Here is a 25,535-nt window from a genome sequence, read left to right as displayed (position 1 = left end):
GCAGGAAAACGGAAGACAATTCCATAGGCGTGTAGTTTTAACAAAGAAGCTTTGCTCATGGAATCTACGTTTAGGTTTAGGCTTAGATAAAGAGTGGGGGAAATTAGTGATAGTGTTTTCTGCTAAACGGGTGTTCCGTGTGAAAGATTGGCGAGGTGGGACCATAGAATGAGAGCGTTGATGATGTAAAGATAAAAGTTTGGTATTAGATGCATTAAAAGTAACAAGCCACCTCTTTCCCCATTGAACCACTTGCTCAAGATCAGAGGAGAGAGTATCAGAGCGAACTTGGTCATTTACGGTTTAAGATGTGCTACCATAGATAGTAAAGTCATCAGCATAAACATCTACGAATGATGTAAGGGTGGGATTTGGAAGTTTTTGAATTTTAATCATTGTAAGTAAAAAGTATTGTTTCTTTCTATCTCAACCTTTGTATGTTCTTTGCTTTTTTAAGTCCAATATCATATTTATATTTATATCTATCTTGCCTCCATATTGTCTAATTGTTATATTTAATTAGTACTGTGCTACGCATATTACTGTTAAAATATTTGTCGGATTATTGAACTTAAAATTTTCAATTCCTTCCAACATGATATGAAAGTTTTTTTCCAACAGATATTTTCTATTTATTTTGTATTATATTATTAATACTTATTTACTAACATCCTTAACACACCCATTTATACTAACTGGACCCCTTTACCGTTAATATTATTGCACCTTCTGAAGTTAATAAGCTTAATATTGTAAGTCAACATAGTAGATTTATACTTTATTTAATACTAACATATCTTAATTCATTTCTTCATGACATCTTATCATTCCCCATTACTTCATCACAGTCAGATTGCCACCCTCTTGATTTATTTCTAGGTTTTATTTCATCCTCAATAAAAATTCTTATGTGTTTTACCTTGAATTATAGTGATTAATGATTGTCTTACTCTTAAAACGATTTAATCGTAACGTGTAGTCATTTGTTAATGGGTATTTATTATGGTTGCATTTAACAATGTAGTTGTGAATTCATGGGGTAAATTATATTCAAAGTGATATTGATTAAATATTAATCAAATCTATTTATTGTAAGCACTTAATCTCTGTTTTACAAATTGACATTTTCTTAAGGTAATTGTTTTCTCACAATGTATTTAGTTGATTTTATATTCTTATGTAAACCCGTTCTGGACACTATCATGTCAAATTATGGTGATTCAATTTCCGTTTAAAGACTACAGGTGTTAGGCTTTCTCTCAAGTTATTTTAATTGATATTAATGGGCCATGCCAACTATTTATTATTTCACAACTTATAATGTAATATTAAATCACAGTTTACATATTATTTCTACTGAAAATTCTATATGTACCATATATTTATGGTGTTCCCGTTAAGACCTTCAGCTTGCTGTACTGTTATATTAAATGAATTAAAAAAATTTCGTACCTATATTATATCAGCGTTTTTCTTTTATGGAGTTATCTATTATCCGTAAATTATGGTCATCAGTGTACTATATGTTTACCAATATTTTTTATTCTTTTATATGTTTTGACACTTATGTCTTTGTTCTATATACGGTTTTGTTATCTTATATAATTATATTACTTTAATAAACATAATATATCCACCTGAAAGTCTAAATACTTAGTTGCCATAATTTATTCATATTTCATTTTGTTGTTGAGTTCATGTTAAATCTGATTATGATGAAGCTCTTCATTGTCACTAGTTAATTTTTATTATAGTATTTAATCTGATTTAAGCCCGAAAAACAAGAATCTATTTCTATGCCAGCACCTTTGAATTACGTCTTTGCGCTTATTAAGTAAATCATCCGTCGATTTTAATATGTGTTACACTTCAAGAATACAAAAGTTACATATTTGTTACACGCGTAACATTTACATGCTTTCCTAACCATAGACTATTTTAATTTATATTTAGTTTTATTTTTCGAAGTTCCCTTACACAACCAGGTAAGACAATTTAATTTTCTTAGTTTTTCTCTTTTTATTCCAATTGAAGCTATTATTGCTAATGCTTTCTTCATTGTGCTCGTTTTCATCATTAATAGTCCTTTTTTATTTTCCGTAGTTGAAAGATGTTAGATGGTTACGCGATCTATGTTTAAACTGGCAGTTTTTGGACCCTTGGTAAGTATTATTATTATTATTATTATTATTATTATTATTATTATTATTATTATTATTGTTATATTTTTTTGTTTTTTTATCGCCACTTCGTTTTGTAATGATAATAACACTGAGGATTCTCTTGCAGAGAGAAAACCTGGGATATAACTTTGGATCTGGTGACAGACGCCTCAACCATCTATTGTTTATGGATGATTTGGCAATATACGGTAGAAATGTAAAGGCAATGGAGATACTGGTAGAACTTATGGGGACATACTCAGGAGACATTGGGGTGGAGTATGGGAGAAGTAAACGCGTGGTGCTGGTGATGAAAAGAGGAGTAAAGGTTTATTCGAATGGAATAGTGCTGCCAAATGGAGAAATCATGAAAGAAATAGAAGATACAGGATATAAGTATTTTGGAGTTTTGGAGGGTGTAGGCATCATGAAAAGAGAAATGAAGGAGAAAATCAGGAAGGAGTATCTTAGAAGAGTGAAACTAATTGCAAATAGAAACCGTATGGAGTAAACCTAATGAAAGCAATGAATATATAGGCAGTCAGTGTTTTGAGATACAGTGGGTGAATTTTCGAATGGTCTGACAAGGATTTGCATGCTATGGATATCAAAACAAGAAAACCTTTATCAATGTTTGGTATATTTCACATTCGAAGTAGCTTAGCAAGGCTGTATCAAAAGAGGAAAGACGGTGGGAGAGGATTGAAAAGTGTAAAAGATTGTGTTAGAACCGAGGAGATGTCGTTGATGGAGCATGTGGTTAGAAGTGAGAAGTGGATGCTTAACGTTGTGGCCAATGAAGTGGAGATATGTGAGACCACGGCTGATTATGTGAAACGTATGAATAGAGAAAGGACAGAGGAACTGGCTAGGAAGAAAATGCATGGAAGGTTCTTCCAGGATATAGCAGAAGTGGCTGATGAAAGATCATGACAATAGCTTAGAGCTGGGTATCTGGATAAGAGTACTGAAACTTTTATTAGTGCAGCACAAGAGTAGGTATTAGGGACACGATTTTTCCAAAAAAGTTGTTCTGGGAGAGGAAGTTGCTGCAGAATGCCGGATTTGTGGTAAGACCTCAGAGTCAATTGCGCACCTTGAAGCAGGGTGTAGTGGACTGACCCAAAGAGAGTACCGCACGATCGCATGGGCCTCCGGATATATTCATAGGTGTGTAAGAGGGTAGGGGTGAATTGTGATGGAAAATCGTTTGGAGAGGTGCCTGATGAAGTGAGAACAAATGAAGATGGCAAGGAAGAGGTATGGTGGGACAAAAGTTTCATAACGACCAAGTAATTGGAACATAATCTAAACAAAACTGGCAGATCGTAGACTTTTCAGTACCCTGGGACAGGAATGTGAAAGAGAAGGATAATGAAAATTAGAGCAATTATGCTCCATTGGCCTTGGAGTTAAGGCGTATACATGGGGTTAAAATACACGGGGTTTGGTACACTAGGAGTAGTATCAAGTCGTGTGAAAGGACAATTGAAAAAAGTCCAAATCCCCGATGTTTTAGGCGGCCTTCAGACCTCTGCAATTGTAGGTACCAACAACATCCTTAGGAAAACCCTTGATCTTTGAAGCTCCTGGTTTGAAGCCGGGATTAAGGGAAATACTTTGGAAATGAATCCCATCCCTTCCCAGAGAGACGTTGATAAATCAGAATTATTATTATTATTAGTAGTAGTAGTAGTAGTAGAAGTAGTAGTAGTAGTAGTAGTAGTAGTAGTAGTAGTAGTGGTAGCTTCCAATTCATAGACTATATCAGAGGTTTAACAGTTTTCATTAAGTGAGATATTCATCAGGATTTCTACGGTATTTTCTTCGTTTTATTTGATTCCTGTGTCTCATAATCACTGTTTTCAACTATTTTATTTAATTTTAAGGCTTATTATTGTTTTAGTTTAGTTATTTGATTTAGAAAATGATAACTGTACTTTATTCTTGTAAATAATTTTCCCAAATGTGCTTATCGGGAATAATTCCGTAAATGATCGGGTATAATTCTTCCGAAATGTTATTTTGTATATGTATTAAACCAGCGTTGTCTGTCCCGTCTGTCTTTTTTCCTTCTCTTTTTGTTAAATGCTGTATTGCTAAACTTTTCCAATATTTCCTAATTATTACTCCTTATATTACGTTTTTATTTTTTAATTTTTCTCTGATTTATCAAATTGTAGCAATTTTTTAATGAAGCATTACTGTAGTCATTCCTCGGCAACTCCGTAGTTTTTGTTTTTTTTATATGTTCGAAATTTATGCTTTAAATGTTCATAGTTTTCTCTGCTGGGACTATCAAATTAGAATTATTCTTATTTTTTTTCCAAATTATTATTTAATTTTTTAATTGTATGATTTCTATATTTATTTGTTTTTATATTTTAAGGGTTTTACATTGATAAGCATGTCCAATTCAAATTTCTTTAAAGCAGGCGTCACTGGTGTAAGTTTTCTGTGTTGGAATTGCTTTGGTTTGTGTTGAAAATGTTATTTATCTATTGAAGAAAATTTTTCTCGCTGAGAAATATAATTCACCTCAGTTCTGGTAAGATTAATCATTTATTTGAAACGTACTTAATTTATACCAAGTATAATAGATTAAACAAAACAAACAATTTTGGTTTCAGTTTCGATTCAAGCTGCTACACCCGAGTCATATTCATATATATTTTTTTATTTTGAAATCGCAACTTTATAAATTCATAAAAATTAATAGACCATTAATTCTAAAAAAATATTTACAAAAAATTAAAATATCATATTTAAGCGTACTTTACAACCGGGCTACGCCGAGCGTCCTTTCTAGCTTAGATAAATTATTTAGAAGTTGGCCTTTTGGTCAATATCAAAGTGTAGTATCTGCTCTTCGGATGCTGCACATCTATTTCTTGTTCTCTTTCGGTGGAGGAGAAATCCTTCACGACTGAGACAATTTTTATTTTTGTACGTTTTCTCCACGTTAAAAAACGACCCTGGTGTCTAACTCTGTCCCGTGGGGAGGCATAGTAAATAGGTACAATAATATAAGAGCGTCTCCATTGACGCTGAGCATCTACAGAATGCCAACATCAATACATTGCATATGAATGAATACCCTGTGAGATCTTCACATATTCCGCTAGTTTCTATATTAATAAGATTATGTTTTTGTTCAATGGAGTCGCCCTCCTGCAAATATGTATAATTTCCAATTCTGATCACAAAAAGTGTTTTTGCAGATGCATTTCTTGTATAATTTTACTTCTACTTTAAGTATTTTAACTTTGTAATTCTCCTTCAGTGTTTTTACGATTACGAGTAATAGCTGTCGGTGTAGAAAGTAGACACTTCAAAGATGTATAAATTGTATCAATACATACATACAGATATATATATATATATATATATATATATATATATATATATATATATTTCTATAGAAATACATTTTCTCATAATATATACCAATCCTTATTTAAGAATCTCAATGTAATTACAGAGTACTATAGAGAATAAATGACAAAAAACTATACTCCAAACTTCATGATGCTGACCATCTTATAATTTATACCTTTAAGTCAGTTGACTCATACAATTCTTAACAGAGTTGTATAAGTCAACTGAATAAAGAAATAAACTATAACAGTGTCAACATCAAAATTTTGTAATATCGCTATTTGTATCTCTCTCTCTCTCTCTCTCTCTCTCTCTCTATATATATATATATATATATATATATATATATAATATTTATCTGTACATTTATACACACACACACACATATATATATATATATATATATATATATACAGTTAATAAATAAAAAAACTGTCATCATTGGATTGAAAATATAATTATAATTTGAATTTCTTGCTTGAATGTTAGATGAAGTAAATACTGTAATTTATTTAATCATGTTTTTATCATAAACATTTGCTATTTCTTTAATTGTTTAACTAGTATGATTAGTTTTCCCCATAACGTTAGATGCGAATCTAAAGATAACATTTGTATTTATGTTTATAAATCTCTCTCTCTTTATATATATATATATATATATATATATATATATATATATATATATATATATCAATTTAGCGAGAGAGATAGAGTGATGGCATGTAGAAAGATAAAATATAAGCTATAGAAAGAGGGCACTATTTTGTATGGTGTTATGCATTTACACTTAGATAAGGAAAGCTTAATGTGGATGATTCCATGGATAATGCCTCTTTTCTGGCAACGTTACTTCTTTCACAACAGATTCCCGAAGTGATAAACTGAATAGCTACGGAAAATAGGCATCGCCATATTGTGCCTTTTCTAATCTAATTGCGGTTTGACAGTGGTGCAATATTGCTTGAACAAATAACCTTCTTCATTGAGATGGTTCGAAAAAGTCAAACGTGAACACAATAGTCTTTAATCTTTCAAATAAAGTAGAAAGATGGAAATAATAGCAGGAGAAGAGGAAGAAGAAAAATAAGTGTAGAATGACTTAGAAGAAAAATAAAAAGTGGAATGGCCAAATCTCAGATAAAACCGGACTAATACAAAATAAGGAGAAGGGTCAAATAAAAAAAGCGCTGTAAGTGAATGCAAATAAACTGTAAATCCGTGGGAACAAAATCAAGAATATTTATACAAAAAGAAAGGCCCATGTAGTTAAGTATGGCAATATGGTATTTAACTCAAGTATACCAAAACAAAATGAATAACACATGCTGAGTAGACTTGTTGTAAATTAGCATACCATATTACAAACTGTGCTTTAAATTGAATCCAAACGTCATGAATGAACCATAATAATGTTACACTTTCACAGTGTAACTTTTAGCGAATTTTCGATAAGATTTTACTATATATTTACAGTCACTTTTTGATATTTAATAAATACGATGTGAAACACATATGTATTAAAACATTACACAATTTAACGAAAACACGTTTCCAACAGTTTGTGTGTTTAGATCAAAGGTAAATGCTCCTGTTCCTTCGTCTTCTGTAAGTTTTTTCACAAATCATGCATAGTCGTTCATATTCCTGTAGAGTCGTTCATATTCCTGTATCATGCATAGTCGTTCATATTCCTGTGTGTATTCCTGTGAACATTTATACTTTATTTAAAGGTGTATGCAATATTCTGTACAAAGGTTCATAGAAAAATGTCCTCGGTGTTTGGAGATTAGCAGAAGCGTACATCTTCACTTAGGAGTATAGCTTTATTCCATTGATGCACACCCTCTAAATAAATGACTTACGTTTAGCAAGGTTGAGGTTGGCCAGTACCAGATGAGTAACCAGTTGGGTATTGGGTATAACACGCGCCGTATGTAAGAGACATCCACATTTCCGCGAACCCCTGCATCTTTCTGATAGCCTGTTAATGTTTTGAACCTGGCTCTTTGTGTGTAAATATATCCCAAGAACATCATTTGGCTTTGAATGATAGTTTCCATCAGAGTGCATCCAGATGTTGTCCATATTGATCCGTTAGAAACGAGATATTTCTAAACAACCGTTAACATTTGTCTCACAAACCAAATCTCTGCGCTATTAGTGCCTTTCAGCTTTTTGAGACAGATAGTTTTCACGACAATATAACAAGACGGGTAAAGGTGGAAGAGCTTTAACTTTATATAAAATCCACGGGAATAATGTAATATCAAAGTTAGAAGAGTTTTGAGCTGTTCAGTCACATTGGATTTTGGTCGAGTTTGCAAATGCATACTGTAACTCCGAACCGCGCCCGATGTAGAGCAGAGTTTGAAAAACACAGTTGCAAGGAAAATTCGTTTTCGCCAGATATTGTGTTTCGTACTCTATGATTATGGTGGAGGGCCTCATATAGTGTGATATTTTTCAGAAGTTTAATTTATCACAGATCCCTCAAACAAGCAAGGTTACAGTGTCTGGTTTAATCTGGTATATAATCATGTCCCGAATTGACACAATGTTCAACGAGCCAGATCGGAGATGTGCCGCTGTATTACTCATGCTCTTTACGGATCCAAGTTAAAACAAAAGGATCATTGCCAGCTCCCTCAAAATGTCGGTTTGTCACAAATAACAGGAGCATGCCTCGGATCATAAAAACAAAGTTTCCGGTAAAAGTTATGGTCTTAGGTTTGCTTTCAAGTGATGGCTAGATAATACCGCCTCACATCTTTGACATCGGCTTGAAAGTCAACACCAAAGTGTACCTGGATGTGCTAAAGACTGTGATGATTGCCTTGTGACATTAGATGGCCGATGGAAGACCCTAGGTATGGCAGCAAAACTCGGCGCCGACCTACACATCCAAAGAGACTCAAGGTTAACTTCAGAAAGAATTCTACGATGTTCTACCCTTCTCTCACCAACATGACTTCCTACAACACCAACGCCAGCCTGATCGCTGACGTCCGCTGAGTATTCGCCGAGTATTCTTTAGAGCGACACTTTTATCGGTCCACCCCGTACATTCAATCATTTGGTTAATCCTGATATCGTAATAAATACTAGAAAAAGCTACTTGTTACTTATATTAAAGAGACAGCTCGAAATTGCGCATTTGAAAAAAAAAACGACAATTATATTCAATTTCTTTACACTGTACATAAGGAGTACACTCAGAGTAACAACAAGCCGTATATTTTATTATCGTTATCTTGTTTGTTTTTTAGCATTTCACGTCGACGAGAAACGAAACAAAAGTCAAAAAGACGTTATTTTGTCTCCATTGTTACCAAGAAATTGATGGCTTAAAAACAGTAACCACAGTTTGCTTTTGTCATGAGTTAATAAAAGTGTCTTTCTTGTTAACTCACACAAATTGCAGGGAGATGAAGCAAAAGCAAAACAGTCTAGTTTTACTTTTGAAGTCAAAATTTACATGAATTTCTTCATAGGCTAGCAATATCGTTTCAATTTGATTAATAATAATAATAATAATAATAATAATAATAATAATAATGATAATAATAATAATAATATTAATAATAATAATATTGATAATAACAATGATAATAATAATGATAATAATAATAATAATAATGATAATAACAATGATAATAATAATGATAATAATAATAACAATAATGATAATAATAATATTAATAATAATAATATTGATAATAATAATAATATTGATAATAATAATATTAATAATAATATCAATAATAATAATATTAATAATAATAATAATATTAATAATAATGATAATAATATTATTAATAATAATAATAATGATAATAATAATAATGATAATAATATTAATAATAATAATAATAATATTAATAATAATAATAATATTAATAATAATGATAATAATAATACTACTACTACTAATAATAATATTAATAATAATATTAATAATAATGATAATAATACTAATAATAATAATAATAATGATAATAATAATAATAATAATATTAATAATCGTATTAATAATAATGATAATAATAATAATAATAATAATGATAATAATAATAATAATAATATTAATAATAATATTAATAATAATTATAATAATATTAATAATAATATTAATAATAATATTAATAATAATGATAATAATATTAATAATAATAATAATATTAATAATAATGATAATAATATTAATAATAATAATAATAATAATATTAATGATAATAATATTAATAATAATAATATTAATAATAATGATATTAATAATAATAATAATGATAATAAACATAATGATAATAATAATAATAATAATACTAATAATAATAATACTACTACTAATAATACTAATAATAATAATGATAATAATAATAATGATAATAATAATAATAATAATAATAATGATAATAATAATAATAATAATAATAATGATAATAATAATATTAATAATAATAATATTGATAATAATAATAATATTAATAATGATAATATTAATAATAATAATATTAATAATAATAATACTATTAATAATAATGATAATAATAACAATAATAAAAATAATAAAAATAATAATAATAATAATAATAATAATAATAATAATAATAATAATAATAATAATAATAATAATGATGATGATGAATGTTTAACACTAAAAAGAAAGAGAAATAATGCAGCATCACACAAAATAGTCGAAAGGTAAAGATGGATGGAAAACCGAGGCAGGAAGAAGTAACAAGTCCTCCAATAGAAAAGTGCACCGAAGACGTATTGCCACCTAAATTTCAGTGGACAATAGACATTGACAGCGAAATGTTGATGACAAATTCATTTAATAAAGTTATCGAAGGATATAAATAATATTGAAAATTTTTGGAACCTTTTTATGACTCAGACTCCAGAGAATACCTCTGTTTGTTTTGTGTGAGCGATTCCTAATGATGCCCTTTATGAAAACTTCTATTGAGTACACATATTAATAATAAACAGTTACTTTACTATTAGCCACAATTTTTGCTTAAATAGTAAATAAAATAACGATGAGGTTGTTTCACAATATAATCCACAATTAATTATTTAATCCCTAAAGTATAGCACTATACGTAGAGAAACATTTACAATTCAATTTGCTTGTTTATTGACAAAGTTAGAGAGTTTACTGTTTTAGTTGTATTGAGATCGATGATCTGCGATATAGGAGAACTAAAAAGGATGCTGACAAAAGTAGAATTTCATTCCTCATCTCGGCGAAGATACCAAAGGCCATTCGCATGTATCCAATCTACCAATAGACGCGAATAGAATCCTTGTCTAAACGAGGAGTATAAATATTGCGATATATTACATTCATCTGCCATAAATAAATTGTAATTTTGTTGCAGACAAATGTAATTCTGGCTGGTTGTTTTTGTCAAGAATATATTTGTTTGTTTTACTAGTTTCTCAAAATCGGTACACAACCATGGAAACGCTTACTCCGTTTGCCGAGATATATCAGTAGCGTACATAGATACAGATTAAGACACTGGCACATATCTGGTTGCAATGATATATACAAACGTTTGTGTATATCCGTATGATTAACCACATATTCTTTGGTTTTGTGAGATCATTGAAGATTATATTAACACGTATAAGTTATAATACTTTAAATGGCGCCCGCAGGACATTGTTAATAGATTTTAGAAATCAACTGATCCATCACTTCATATGAAAGTTAATATATAATGGAAACTAATTTATTATGATGTAGTTTAATAGATTAGCTTTTTTTAATAATAATTTTCCCTTGTTTCAGTTCGTGTAAACTGGAATTATAGAAAAAAATGCTCCGATAATTTTTTTTCATTCTCATACAATTGAAAACAAATTACCGGCGTTTCCAGTTTGTTTTAAATCTGTTGCCAGTCTTTTGATAATTTATGCTAATAGGAAGCCATGTTTTCGTTTTTCTTTTACTTTGATGCATTGTGCGACAGTTAGCGAATTTCTTGCCCAGCCGACAGTGAAAATATAAAAATGATAGCGTGTAAAAAGACGAAAGAAAAAGAAATGCAGAAATACTCACATCGCTTATAAAAGGAGTGGCATATATTTTGCAAAAAGAGCGGTGAGCAGCTGCGGCATTTAATAGATGATTAAGCTACGTTGCAAGATCTCAATATTGCTGCTACTATTTAAAAGTTTATCACGGCGAACTTCGAAAGATATATGAAATTCTAACAGGGAATATTGTTATTCGTTAAACTGATGGAAGTTATTCGGCCAGAAAGTAAATTAAAACTACATGGTAATAATGTCTTTTAAAATATTTTCTTAGATTTTCAATGTAAATAAATATTAAAAAAATATTCCCGCTTTTAACATACATATTCTAAATTATTCAACGGCTTAACGTAGGTACAAAATGATTCTGCGCTGCTTAAATACTATTTCAAACGAAAAATAATTGAGGAATTAACCTAATACAACGTGGAAGTAGTGTATAAAGTGTCTTAAAGGTATAATATACTATTTTATTAATTTTAATGGAAAACAGAATATATTACATTTGATTCCAAACTGCTTTTTCTTAACTAAGAGAACAAGAGTGCACTCTAGCAGCTACAACCTGCAATGTCAATATAGATAGCATCGTTGAAAACTTGATACTCCGATTGATACGTAAAAGATAATATAATCAGCTGCCGAAGTTAGATTGCAACTAACCTTAGATAACACAAGCAAATGTAGCTTGTCTCGAACTAAGAGAAAGCGTGTTCATTTTTGCAGAAAAGTAATTATGATTCAAGAATAGTTCCAAAAGTGACACATCCTATTTTTTTAACTCCAATATGCATAAAGATACGAAGATGGGAGTGGTGTCATTAAAACGAGTGACCTTTTGTGTTCTAAAATACGTTATTATACCAAGAAACCGCTGTTGACATTGCACATTGTCCCAAAAATTCAATCACGCGTTCGTCTAAGGTGTACCGCCTAAAAACCTCTGTAATTAATAGTAACACGCTGAATGAAACATCCTCATAAATGTGTAGATACATAGTATTGGTAATGTATAAACAAATAAAATATATATATTTCCTTACTTCGGTATTCAGCATACTGGTATTAATCTCGTGAAACTTAATTGGTTACTTTACTACTGGAAAACATTAACCTTGTAAAAAAAATATGTATATATATATATATATATATATATATATATATATATATATATATATATAAATATGTGTGTGTACAATTTTAATAACAAAGTTATGCAATTCGATAAATTTTATTCATTTCATTTCATTTTTTCATAAAACAGCAAAGAAGTGTTCGATATATTAACGTGGAAAATATTAAATTCGAAAATAACATCGTGTTTAGGGTCTCTATGCCATTACTTCCATCATACATATTTTTTTTTTTTTTTTTTTTTTTTTTTTATTATATTTTCACCCCAAACAAGGCACATTGCCACTTTGGTGTAGGGGGCTACTATCAGGGGAAACATCTACTGGGGCACTATGTAGGGATTAGGGCAGCGAGATGTTGGTTCACGTTGCACTTGAACCTATGCATGTCAGTACAGTTGGGGAAGCAGTGACCAGGAATGGAATTCCAAAGTCTAGCAGTTCTGGGGAAGAAACTACTGGAGTAGAACGATCTTTTACATCTAGGGATCTCTACAGTGTGGGGGTGGGATTTTGCAGCTTGTCGGGTCTGTCGAGGGTGTTCACGTCGTGGGGGCACAAGTGCTTGCAGTTCTTCAGAGCATTCACCATTATAATACTTGTAGAACAGGCAGAGGGATGCAACGTTTCGACGATGGGACAGAGGCTGAAGTTTTGATGCCAGTTTAGGGCCTATCAGATTTGCGACTCTCTTTTGAACCCTGTCAAGGAGAGAGAGACTAGTAGCCGATGCACCGGCCCAAATATGACAGCAATACTCCATACATGGGCGAATAGTGGCCTTATAGAGGTACAGGATACTTTCGGGTGTTAGAAGTTTTCTAGCACGGTAGAGAGAGCCCACCTTCCTCGCAGCGGCCCTGGCAATGCCCTCGATGTAATTGTTCCAGCTCATGTTTCCTGTGAACGTTAGGCCAAGGAGCTTGAAAGACGTACTCTCAGCTAAAGAGTTGTTGGCCATTGCTATAGGTGGTAGAGAAGGTTTCCTGTAATTATTGAATGAAACCAGTTTTGTCTTGGTGGCATTGAACGTTACCATCCATTTTTGTCCCCATTCCACTACTGATTTGAGGTCATCCTCTAGTGTTTCTGCCATTACTTTAGATATATGTTCATTTGTTTTCCTGTCGTGCCTGCTATAGAGTGTGGTGTCATCAGCATATATACCCATCTCAGAGGCAATTTTATCGGGGAGGTCATTTATGAATATCAGGAACAGCAGAGGACCAAGGATAGATCCCTGGGGCACTCCGGCATTTATATTATATTGTTTAGACGTACGACCGTCGAGAACAACCTGGATTTTTCTCTTATCTAAGAAGGATTTAATTATGTTAAGTATTCTACCAGTGATACCGTAAGATCTAATCTTCCTGAGGAGACCCTCATGCCATACCCTGTCAAAAGCCTTAGATATATCTAGAGCTACCGCTCTGCCCTCTCCCGCTTTGTCCAGTGAATGGTATATGCGTTCAGAGATTACAGTGAGGATGTCTGCCGTGGAACGGGCTTGTCTAAATCCATATTGATGGTCGGTCAGAAGTTTAGCATCTGTAAGGTGCTGGACTAGAGCATGGTTAATTAAGATCTCAAATATTTTGGCAAAAAGTGGGAGGAGGCTAATAGGGCGATAATTTAATGGGTCAGTTCTTTCGCCAGAATTCTTGAATACTGGTACCACAGAAGCAGTTTTCCAGCAGCTCGGAAAGCAAGATTCATTAAGGCATTTGTTGTAGAGTTTGGAGAGAACTGGAGCTACTTCGGCTGAGCACTTTTTTAATAGCACAGCAGGGATGAGGTCGGGTCCACATGCTTTGGAAGTGTCAAGGTTTTTTATGATAGCATGCACCTGAGCAGGGGTGATTTCCAGATCGTCTAGCTTGGCGTCTGTCCGCATAGGAAAGTCAGGTAGGGGGTGGTTTAAAGGGTCCAGTGTAGAGTTGGAGGCAAACCGACTGGCAAGCATGTTAGCCTTCTCGGTTGCTGAGCAAAGAACCTCGTGATTGTTGGTTAGTGGGGGAATCGTTGATTGCCCATTATTTACTACACTGTTGTAGATTTTCCAGAAGTCACGAGTTCCTAATTTTTGTGCTTCGATGCGTTTTTTAGTGGTTTCCGTAAATTCCCTCTTAGCTGTCGCTATTTCTTTCTTAACGTTACTTCTAGCTTCTATGTACTTTTGTCTGTTTGAACTGGACTTATGTCGGTTAAACCTTCGGAATGCATGCTGCCTTTGAGCAATGGCAGTTGCGCAAGTCGAAGTAAACCATTGGGGAGAGTGGGGCTTGCTATAGAATTTCCGCATGGGAACATGCGCTTCGATTGCAGTTTTGAACCATTCAGTGGTCTCAGTTGCACACTGTTCAGCAGGAAGAGAAAAAATATTTCCCCATGGGGCGTCTCTGATAAGATCTCTGATAGCTTCCCAGTCAGCCTTTTTATAATATCTGGTTGTTTTGAGCACTGGCTCATCAGTTTTGGGTCTAGAGTTTAGGGCGATTTCAACCATTATTACCGCATGATCAGCGTTCCCAAGTGGGCTGTCGGATTTCGTTACACAATCATCAGGAATTGTGGTCAAAAACAGATCTAATAGTGATGCGTGTTGTTCTTCCTGATCAGGGAAGCGGGTTGGAAAAGTAACAATTTGCGATAGGGAGTGAGATACAGAGAAGCTATGAGTTGCGCTGCCTGCTGCATCTGTATAAGTAGAGAATCCAAGCCAGTTTTTGTGATGGACATTAAAGTCACCAAATACATGTACTTGGGCGCTAGTGTCGAAGGAGAGTGCTGTGTCTATGCTGTCAGATATGTATTATGTATACTTATATGCACAAACACACTCACACACACACGCACACACACATATATGTGTGTGTGTGTGTACATTTTTACTATTTTCCCTTACTAAGAATGCCATTGCAACATGAGATTGTTTGCACTACTTGAGTTCGTTTAAGTACTAAATTATTCTCTTAAAACCGTGTCCTAGATTTTCTATTAGTTGAAACAAAAATACATAAAATTATCTTATGAAATTGTTTTGACAAAGTCTGATCCCCAGCTGGTATCAATTGTGATGGATGGCTCTCGTCTGGGTGAGGCCCCGTGTTTTGACAAGCTTCTGGGTTTGACCTTTACTCCTGATCTGAAATGGAACACGTACATCAAGTCTGTTGCCAAGGTCGCTGGAAAGATGGTGGGATCTTTCTACCGCCCCAGAAGATATCTCACTACTGATGCAATTCTCTATCTATATAAAAGCCAAGTACGTCCAAGGATGGAATACTGTTGCCATATCTGGGCAGGAGCTGCCAAAAGCAGCCTATCATGCCTTGACAGAGTACAAAATAGACTTCGTGGCTTAGTGGGGGATGCCCTTTTCTCTACCCTGCAACCTCTCTCCCACAGAAGAGACGTTGCGAGCCTATCCTTGCTTTATCGTTATTTTCATGGCAGGTGCTCGTCTGAACTCCAATCCCTGGTCCCCCCTCGCCAATCTTTTACGAAAAACACCCGTCTAGATGAATCCACTGTGAAAAATTTCCCCCACTCTATATCTGTGCCTAAATCAAAACGCGGATTTCATGAACAAAGCTTATTTCTTAGAACTGCACGCCTGTGGAACTCTGTTCCGTCTGCCTGCTTCCCTCCGGACTACAACTTGGATGTCTTCAAGTCTAATGTTAACAAATTCCTAATGAACCGCCCCCTTAAGTAAACACCCATCAAATCTCCACACTAACGTAATGTACTTGCAATAACCCTTATCCCTGAGTGGCTTTCGGGCCTTGAAAAGTGGTGATCACTGTGTAAAAAAAAAAAAATATATATATATATATGTGTGTGTGTGTGTGTGTGTGTGTGTGTGTGTGTGTGTGTGTGTGTGTGTGTGTGTGATTTAATCCTAGTATCAGCGCTAGGAAACCAACCGGTACATGCAAAGGTATACGTGGAACACATTTGTCGAATACTACAATATGATCGTATTCAAGTCTAATATCGACAGATATTGTACCGGCTTTCGTCTTTAGTAATCAACTGCTGATATACAGGTATACCTTTAATTGACTCATGCTATTGTTGATCATAAAAATGTCAATCTCATCAACTAATAGAATCAAGTAAGTTTAAACAAGAAAAAGTACATGAGTAATATTGTATGTTTACTTTCTAGCATGAGTGATGCATGTCGTATTCTCTATTTTACTATAGTTGCATATGATTTTGAGATGATAAACTGCTTCAGCCATTTCTCGTGTTAACTCAATATTCCGCCTTTATGAAACAATATATGAAATAAAGTCATTTTGAGATCGTGAACTACTTCAGCCATGTCCGAGACTGACTCCATTCCCTCTCTTACTCTTAATATATATATATATATATATATATATATATATATATATATATATATATATATATATATAGTAATTTATAAAATATATATGGCGATTAAGCTACACTGAATATTTGGCGTTTCATCCACTCTAGGATTCATCAGGCTTATGCGCGAATTCTGTGGTTGTTTCTCGTTTTTATATGGTCCTCTTCTGTTCGTATATTAATTTTATGAGAGTAAATGAAGTATATATATATATATATATATATATATATATATATATATATATATATATATATATGAAATAAAGTAATTTTCAGATCGTGAACTACTTCAGCCATGACCGGGATCGACTCCATTCCCTCTCTTACTCTTAAAATATATATATATATATATATATATATATATATATATATATATATATATATATATGAAATAAAATGATTTTCAGATCGTAAACTGCTTCAGCCATTTCAGGGACTACCCCGCAAGATTCTCTGGATTAACAAAAAATTTATTTAACGCCATCGGAAGAAAACTATTGAATTAAAGTGAAACATTTTGAAAGAAATATTTTTTTTTATTTGCATGCAAAACTATTCCTTGTTTAAGGGATGATTTCGCATTGTATAATATAAAGTAGAGACAATCCATGAATCAAACAGATGCCGTATATCGGTTTTATATCATTTTTCTTATATGAATATTCGTTGCTTTAAAATAGATAAAATCAACTTCTAAATTGGAAACTGTAGAAATATTATTCTCTCTTTACGAGGTTGCCATTCGATGATGAAAATGATTTATGAATCTAGCAGAAATAAAAATATTTCGATTGTGATTTATACTCATACAGTAAACCCCGCAGCGAATTGAATGTTGGATGTTTTATGTGGAAATCTATTAGAACTATTGATGAGATAGCGTGAATATAAATCGTAATAAAAACTAAAGTAAACATTGAAATTAAAGTCGTAAATATCGGTTTGGATCACAAACAGATTCGGCGAATATTTGTAAAGAGTTGCGTTTACTTAGAGAAGATAAGATTTAATTAAGGCAAAACAAATAGCAAGACATCTATTACGAATCTGAAGTTATGACAATCGCCATCTGTTGCTTCTGGAATGTTTATAAGTAAATCTCAGTAGAACTAGACTGTCAATAATAAAGACGTTGCATGAGAAATATATCGAATATTGCAACGCAGAGGGAATGGCATAAATGTGAAATACTATGTTTCAAGAAAATCCAAAATGAGAAAAACATATTTGCCAAACACATCGTCCACAATAAAATCACTAATAATTCGTAAATGTCGTATCTCATTTCTCCATAAATATATCCGGATACCTGTTTGTTTTCTGGGCATCATTCATTGCATTAATATTAAACGCCAGGTTGTTATAGACGTACGCAAGCGTACACTACCTTATATATTAAATTGTATAAGCGTTATATATATATATATATATATATATATATATATATATATATATATATACAAAAGCGAAAATGTATATATGTATGTATGTATGTTTGTGTGTCTGCTAAAAACTTTTGATCGACGGAACAAAAATTCACAAACTTGGTATCATATTAAAGCCCCATCCTCCGGACGACAAATATCGAAAAATATCTCTGAATACCCTTTACGTAAAATTTCAAATGTTTAGACCAGAAATTGTATGAAAAATTTTGTAGAGACCGCAAAAATGGCGGAGATGTTTGATAGAGTTCTACAAAGGTAAAATCGTTGAACTTTGACAACTTAATAGCCACATTTCTGGGCGAAAACGGATTACAAAGATTTTCCCAAATCTCAGTACATATGCACCAAATTTCGAGTCTGTAGACTTAACATTGACAGAGTTATTGCGTAGGGAAATGTACACCGCCACACACATAGAGACGTTCACTTTTATAGATATATATGTAGATACATATTTACATATATATGCATACATATATATATATATATATATTTAGCCAGTAGAGTTAGTTTCCTAGAAGTACATCCAACGAAACAACATGTGTCTACCAAAAAGTGTTCAATGAGTAAACTGAGCAGGTATATTAAAATTATTTATACAAACATTGATGGCTACATATGTGCATACATGTTACTGTAATGACCCGCGTTGGGGGATTACGTCTTCAGGCCAATAATTACCATGGAAAACTGATATTTCAAGACAAAAACATTTTCTTATTTCGTTTACAAAATTAGATTGTAACATATGTGGGGGCTATGTGCGGGGAGACGATGAATAGGGTCTTTGAAACTATCTATCCCTTCTTCATTTTTTCGGATTCTTACACTCTTCTATTTTACTTCCCTCTTTATATATATATATATATATATATATATATATATATATATGTATATATATATATATGTTCCTTATGTTTATCTATCCCATCTTTTGGTTTTTACTGTAAAATACTTGAGAGTTTTGTATAATGTTTCGCCTTGGTAGGTGGTCAGTAACTATAGACATTCCTAATAGCCATTGAGTGCGGACAAGTATCCTTCAAATCACACACTAACACATTCTAGAACCAAATACACACATATATTTATACCCAGGAGTGGAAATACACCGCTCGGTGTATCTTAGGCACACTCACACACGCACTGAAACACAGACAATAAATATAAAGATAAACAAGAATAAAAATAAAATATAGTAAAATGAAAAAAATAAATATAAAAACATATAACCCCAAAAGTTATCAACCTCGTCATGCATACATATAGATAAATACACGTACAAACAGCTACACTTTGATACACTAGTGTATATATATATATACATAAATATATACAGATATATATACTTACATAGACACAAAATGCTCACATACAGTTATAACTTGTTTAGATTTATTCTCATATACGCACAATCGACACAAGCAGCCATGTATACACCCGCATATTATATCCTACGGCTGTTATTATGCTAAGACTAATAATATTAATCACACTAACTATATTCATAATAATAATTTTAATAATATTAATACCATTAATAACCCTCACAATATCAATAATAATAATAATAATAATAATAATAATAATAATAATAATAATAATAACAAAAAAAACTGTCAATTGGGAGCTTTAAAACCTGAAATATTTAATTTAAATTGAATCAAAAAATTACCTCGGATTTATTTTATGTAATGTACATTCTGTTCCACTTTAAAAAAAAAATCATTGAACATTGATTATATCTATATCATTAATTGTTACATTAAAGATAATATTTTTAAAGTGCAAAGAATGTGCATTATATGAAGTAAATCCAAGGTAATTTTTTATTCAATTACAATTAAATTTCTATACCTTACTTTGTAAAATTTATAAAAGTGCACTTTGAAGATAAATAAATTTCAAATTGAATCTTGTACCCTTATTTTTAAAGTCTATAGTAAAATAAACTTGTTTAACAATTTTCATGTCTTGCATGAAATGCTTTTCTAACTTTTTTAAAAATCTTTTTAAGATTATATTTGAAAAATCTTCTTCTCTCTATTTCAGTTTCTTTTTCTCCGCACACAACGACTCATTTTTGCAACCCCTATTTGTATTATTACAGGTCTAAATATTCTCTCTATTTCATTTTGTATCTCCTCACACCACAACACATTTTTGCAACCCCGTCTTTGTATTATTATAGGTCTGAATATGCTCTCTGTTACGGTTTTATTTCTCCTAACACCACAACTCCTTTTTGCAACCCCCTCTTTGTAATACAGGTCTGAATAATGAGATAATCTGAATTTTTTAAACAAAACACTTTAAAATAACTTTTTGAAATTAAATTAAAAAAAAAACTTTTTCAGAATAGAAATCTTTAAATTTTAATAAGGAACATATATCATATAGGTTTCATTAAAAAATATTCAGTACATAACCATAAAAATAGAGATGAAAATTTCAAAAGGACTGTATAACTGGTTACGGTCAATAGTAGTTCTCGCCAGCGAATGTCTTCGTTATTTTATTCTATTATTATTATTATTATTATTATTATTATTTAAAACATTTTTTGTCCTGCTCGTCCGCGCGAGGACTAATATATATACATATATATATATATATATATATATATATATAGGTATGTGTGTGTATGTATATGTATATCTATATATCTGTGAAAGTGCCTGTCTGTCTGTGTACATTTCCTAGACAATAACTCCGTAAACGTTCAGTCTACAGTCTCGAAATTTAATATAAAGGACACTGAGAGTTGAGAAAATATTTGCAATCGGGTTTCGGCCAGAAATTTGGCTGTCAAGCACTCAAAGTTCAACGACTTGACTTTTGAGAACTTTACCAAACTCCTTCGCCAATTTTAGGTCTGAACACTTAAAATTTTAGATATAGATTCCTTGGACATGGATCAAACTTAATAACCTGATTTGAGCCCAAAGCAATAAATGTTAAAGGGGTCATAATAGGGGTCAAAGTTAATAAAGAATTACCTCTGCGGTTTCTACCAAATTACTAGAAATTACTGTCCGTCTGTCTGTCTGTCTGTCTCTCTCTCTCTGTCATGCTCATATATATATATATATACATAAATATATATATATGTATATCGTATTTTGACTTAGAGTGCATTTGGATTTAGATTTTAGTCATCAACATTGAAACAAAATTGGTTCACATTGTTAGAAGTAGTTGGCTAACTCTTTACATGCACAAAACTACATTTAAATTTAAACAATTTATATGCGTAAGGCCGTGATTCCAAGGCTAAAGAATGCTAGAGGAGTGATGTTCTTTTCACTGTCCTTTACTGATAACTGGCGCTCAAGTCATGTTTTTTTAAACTTTTAATATCACTACGTTATACTAAGTAAAATAAAATAATCGATGGGAAAATGACTCTATAATAATAAATACATTATTTACAGAAATTGAAATATATTAACGCGTGTCTTACAAACATGAAACGTCAGACGACTTGCTTACACACACATACACACACATGCACACACATATATATATATATATATATATACAATATAAATACTTATATACATTTATATACATACATATATATATATATATATATATATATACAACATTTAAACAAACGTTACCGTTTAAAACAAAACAAGTGAAGAATCTCTGTCAAAAATAAACATTTATTCATTAAAATTACAGTTTATATTTCGATTTATAACAGTATCTTCATAATGGCGAGGAAAAAAGAAAAAGAAAAATGTTTAAAATTTTGAAGATGAAGTTTATATCCGAAATATTAATTTCAAACAAATAAAATGCTGTTTATTTTCATAATAGTTCGTGGTAATTTGGTTTATAAACGCTGTAATTTGGATGTTATACATGTCATGGCGATTGTAAGGCGTGGCACGTCTTGCTTCGTATGTTGGTGAAATTTAAGGTTTAGATGTCCGACACAGTAGAGGGCAGCGATCGGGAAGGGGTATGTGTTAAATAATAGTAAGTCAGCTGTTTTTAAGTAAGCACGATTTATATGGACCACAAAATGCAAAAAATGTCACTGCTTAAATCCGAACGATTACAGAATGATTTTTAATAAGTGACCATGTCTCTTCATTAATATTAAATTTGATATTTTGAGTCATAACAGAATCCTCTTAAAAAATGCAGGTATATATATATATATATATATATATATATATATATATATATATATATATATATAGAGAGAGAGATAGAGAGATATATATATATAGATATATAGATATATAATATTTAAAATCCACGTATGCTTCTAGGATCGTGATTTAAAGGTTATGAAGGTTTTTTTGAAGCATGAAAAACGATGTTACTTTTTGTATTTAATATTTTTTATTGTTATTTTTATATTTCAAGCGGATCTCCGCTCTTGGTCACAAAAAAGTATCGAAATGAAAAAGAAAAAGAAAACCGTTGAAAGAACTGGAGATTTGTAGCGTGGGCAGCGTTCATTCCTAGCAATCGTGTTCGAAAAAGTTCACGTGAATCATTATAGCCGTTTGTGGAAGAAGATTGTGTTTTTTAATATTTTTTAATGTTGCAACGTAAAAGCGTTTAATTCAAACGGCAAATATGAGACGCAATTGATTTCAATATGTATAATGGAATGGAAATGAAATTGTTAAACGGTAAAAATGATGTAATTATTAGTTATGCATAATAATAATAATAATAATAATAATAATAATAATAATAATAATAATAATAATAATAAAACTACTGAAGAGGGCAGAGTTAGAGACAATGTCGGTTTTTTTAATGGTGAGTAAGAGATAAAACTAATAATAATAATAATAATAATAATAATAATAATAATAATAAAACTACTGAAGAGGGCAGAGTTAAAAAAATGTCGGCTTTTTTAATGGTGAGTAAATTCCGTCTCTCCCTCAATAAAGATGGGACGAACATAGATAAATAAAATAATAATAATAATAATAATAATAATAATAATAATAATAATAATAATAATAATAATAATTTCCAGTGGACGAAACCTGGAAATTGATCAATATGCTAAAACAGCTAGAATACATCTAGATTAATTTCTTTACAATGAAGAACATCTCAACAAAAAACAAAACATTTCTCTTCAAGAACGACGGGCTATTTACACCCCCCAAAATAACTATGATATCACAATCAAATCAGCGGACAAAGCAGGAGCCATAACCATCATGGGCACCGTTAAATCCAACTTAAAGACACGAATTTTTACAAAACACTCCCAGAAGATCCAACATTCATCTATAAAATAGAACTCACAAATCTTATCCAAAATCTTACTCCTTGTATCTCCATGATAATTACTTCCCTCATTCCCACAAATCCTAAAGCAGCTAACTTTTACACTACTCCTAAAATACACAAACTTCACAAATTCATAACAAGCACAGACACTTCCACCGCTACATCTCAAACTTTGGCCCTCAACCCGGACAACATTTATGAACTAACGAAATCCCTTAACACCTCACCCTCTGGTAGACCCATAATATCAGGTGTTTGCACCCTAACAGAATATATCTCTGGATATATAGATACAATTTTAACCCCCTTATTACCCAACATCCCTAGCTATATTAAGGACACCACACATTTCCGCGACACTATTGGTCAAATCGACGATCTTTCACAAGTAATTATTTTAGTCACATTAGACGTATAGCCCTATACACTAACATTCCATCATGACGAGGGAATAGAAACCTGTAGAACATTCTTCCTTCACAATAATTTCCCCAACGACAAAATAGAAGACATTTGTAAGCTCGTATACTTCATCCTCACACATAACAATATTAAATTTAACAATCAAAATTATCTTCAAATAAAAGGAACCGCCATGGGCACTAAAATGGCCTCTAGCTATGCCAACATTTTTATTCATATGCTAGAAACCAAACTCCTTGAAGACTTCCCCCTCTAACCATCCCATTATTGCCGATACATTGATGATATTTTTTTCATATGTCCACATGGACTAACCAACCTAAAGAATTTCCACGAATACATCAATAATTCACATAACAATATAAAATTTACCACGTAGCACTCATACAGCCCCATCCCATTCTTGGACGTCACTATCATATCCCATAACAATAGAATATCTACGTCCCTCAATATTAAACCCACTGAAAATCAGACATTCCTCAATTTCTATAGCAACCATTCATTAAACCTAAAAAAAAATTACAGTTCATGCATACGAATAAAACGCATCTGCTCCGACCCCTAGACTACATACACCATATCACAAAGCTTACGCAAAAATTCATCAATAATCAATATCCCATTAAGTATATTAAACAAGCTATAAAAAACAAATAGAATTGACAGATCCCGTCTTCTCCAGTACAAACAAAACACATTAACAAACGCATCCCAATGGTTTTCAACCACAGTCAACACATGCGTAAAATTACAACGCACCCAAAAAATCTTACAACAACCTAAAAAATAACTCCACTATTAAGTCTATATTTAACCTTCCACCAATTAATGCGATCAAACAACCACCCAATCTCTCAGCCATACTCACCTGCAAACGCACACAGGACACACAACAAAATGGCAATTAGAGATGCAATAAACCGCTATGCCTTATATGTATACACCTAAATACCACACCACTATTCAATATACCTGAGTTTAACACTCACATAAAACCGCCGCGTCTAACATGTGACAGTTCTAATGTGATATATTACATATACTGCTCCATTTGCAAAAATGGAGGATATATTGGCGAAACTCTGACAGGTTTTCGAATCCGCCTAAACAATCATAAGACGACAATCAGACAAAAATTCCCCACCCCACTAGCAAACAACTTCAATTCACCTGGACACACTATAGACAATATTGGATGCCTTCTAATCGATCCAAATTTCCGAACAACAAAAATACGAAAACAGAATAAAAAATACAATGGATCATCCGACTAA

Source organism: Euprymna scolopes, chromosome 4, assembly GCF_053919585.1.
Source record: "Euprymna scolopes isolate OS-2025 chromosome 4, ASM5391958v1, whole genome shotgun sequence".
Taxonomy (NCBI): Eukaryota; Metazoa; Mollusca; class Cephalopoda; order Sepiida; family Sepiolidae; genus Euprymna; species Euprymna scolopes.
This window is presented reverse-complemented; position numbering follows the sequence as displayed.